The sequence below is a fragment of the Cupressus sempervirens genome, chromosome 3, assembly GCF_028749045.1.
Source record: "Cupressus sempervirens isolate cs-2001-9-10 chromosome 3, ASM2874904v1, whole genome shotgun sequence".
Classification (NCBI taxonomy): Eukaryota; Viridiplantae; Streptophyta; class Pinopsida; order Cupressales; family Cupressaceae; genus Cupressus; species Cupressus sempervirens.
Window position 1 is genome coordinate 381,459,826 of NC_143120.1, and position 2,725 is coordinate 381,462,550.

The 2,725-nt window shown below is 32.2% G+C and overlaps 1 pseudogene; it reads right to left on the reverse strand.

The window, feature by feature from the left end:
* Window positions 1-471: 471 nt before the first annotated feature.
* LOC149566598 (protein NRT1/ PTR FAMILY 5.4 pseudogene) lies at window positions 472-1,878 on the reverse strand (annotated as a pseudogene).
* Between the last annotated feature and the right edge of the window lie 847 nt (window positions 1,879-2,725).

The window sequence follows — 2,725 nt, forward strand, 5'->3', positions numbered from 1 at the left end:
TTATTGCATCATGGATGAGAATTAGAATGATGATATACTTTATTTCACATATTTATATTCTTTTAAGCCTTTCATACCTTGTGACATGTACAGTGGATGATTGTGCATTTAGAAATGTAATGTATAAACATTGGACTTATCATTATTATTTCATGAGGATGTGATGTTAGATGAATAGATAAATTAGATGTGATACAACGTTAAAAGATCCATGAAGAATGTAACCTGTTATGTGTGTTATGTTTACTTTCACTTGTACTTTTGTTTTTTTTTTTGTTATTATGCATAAGTTGTATATGGTTTTACTTCCATGTCTATTTAAAAATTAAAAAATGCTACCAAACTTTAGGTTTATTCTTTGGATCCCTTGGCGGGGCGTTACAAGTATGGAGTCTTTATGTACTTATATACTAATATCTAACAAAGTTGAAGAGATTATCATAGAATATTTATGTGAGTGATGTTCAATGATCAGGATATCTCTCCATCTTTCCAAACATTTCTTTCTTCTTGCTTGTAAATGAAGCTCCTGGAAAAAGAGATATAGATACACAAGAAGAGTGCATTGAGTGCAGCCAAAAGCCAGTAGAAGTAGTCCAAATGAGATCTATTTAAGTATTTTGTAAACCAATTTAGTCCCATAATTATGCTACTGAGTTCCTCAATAATAGGAATAAGAATGTTGTTGAGGAAGCTACCAACTCCAAAAATGCTCAAATAGAGGGCCACCCAAGGCTTCTCATTGAGTCAAGCATCTGATCATAAAATAATTCTTGCAAGCCTAAATAGGTGAACACATCTAAAATACCAAATAGGATGTATTGAGGAAGCAACCACAAAATACTTGGTGAAATTGTCAATTGGGGCAGGTCTATCATTCCATATTCTCTTGTTGCTTGAAGCCTTTTTATTTATGTCATTGCTGCAACAGTCATATAAATGACAAAAATAAACATACCAAATGTTATTCTCTATAAATGAGTTATACCACACTCATTTCAACTTATGCTTCTAGTCAGTGGGATAAAGATTCAATCATACATAGGTAAAAGCACTAGGACAGTTAGGCTGATCAAGCTCTGCAAGTTTGATGTGGGTATTTCAAAGTCTCCAGTGATCCTTCTATCCATTGTGCTCGCTTATTTTATAAAAAAAGTTGGTGTTTGTGCACAAATAACACCATATTTCAAAAAATTCATCCAAATAGGTGTTAGTCTTAGAACAAGCTTGACCTCTTCAACTTGTGTAGTTGTACATACCCTCCAATCAATATTTTTTTTGTTCTCATGGTCCCAATTTGTTGCAATTGTAGCTTTGTCAAGAAACCTACAGAACAACACCAAATGTTCTTAGGAGCATTTTCCTAAGCTTGTGAAATGCATTTTAAAAAGAAGCAAAGCTGATCAAACCTAAAACTAAATAGAAATGTAACTATATGAAATTATGAATGAACTCTTCCAAATTGCAAGAACATGTATATATGAGATTTGTCTAAATTGATTTGAGGGAAAAAGTCTTCTCTTTTCATCCTTTAATCCTTGAATACCATATAAATAGCCTTATTAAGAATGACCATACATTCCACTTGAAAATTGCTACAAAAAAAACTTGGACAATCTGAGTTACTAGACTGGTATAAGGTATTTTATGTCGGTACATCTTTGTTCCAAAGAGGAATAGAGTAAGAGCAATAGACATGGCCATAGTTGGGAGAGAAAAACCTAAACCCCACTCAACGTTTTCTTGAATGTACATGATCATAGGAACCAATGCAAATAAGCCACTACATAAACCAAAATACCACCAATTGAAGAAGGAGCTCTTGCTCTTCCTCTCTTTTGGGTCTCTCTCATCAAATTGGTTTGCCCCAAATCTCATCCAAAAGGCCAAACATAAATTTAGCTATGCATTGAACCATAGGACTTTCTTTTGCATCTTAGTTGTAATTGATTGAACCTATTAGACTACAGATATTGGTTCTAATTTGGACTTTCCTCCATGATTCTTTTGTATGATTCCAATATTTTAGCTCCTAAATTTTCATTTGAAAATAAAGTTAGTTAAATGAGGTGATAAAATTGCATATGCAGATGTATGTATGCATGCATGTATGTATGTATGTATGTATGTATATGTATGTATGTATGTATGTATGTATGTATATATGTGTTTGTGTGTGTGTATGTATATGTATGTATATATGCATGTATGTATATGTATGTATATATACATGTATGTATGTATATATGTATGTATGTATATGTTATGGTGGGATGAAGACAAAATCAACAAGAGTAAGGATTTTCCCACCAAAAGGATTGCCATTTCATTCCAAATTCATACAGTACTATTCCAACCCCGGACTAGGTTGAAGATAATCAATTTATAGGTCACAAATCTTGACCTTACACATTCATTCTTCCATGTTTGTTACACTTCCAGATTGCAAGAAAAAATGCAAAAAGTTGCATGACAACTTTTATTGCATTTTTTGCAATTTTTACAACTTTTACACAAACTTCAAATAAAAGACTCCACATGCCTTTAAAACTATACCACGATATGAAAAAACATTATAAAACATAAAAATGAAGATTTTTGGTCAACTCACAATGTTTGACCAATTGTTGACCAACCTTTGACTTGCCTATAACCTTATTACAACATGTAAACAACTTGTCTAAATGCATGTTTGAGATTGTCTAAACTATCTTATGTCAACTTG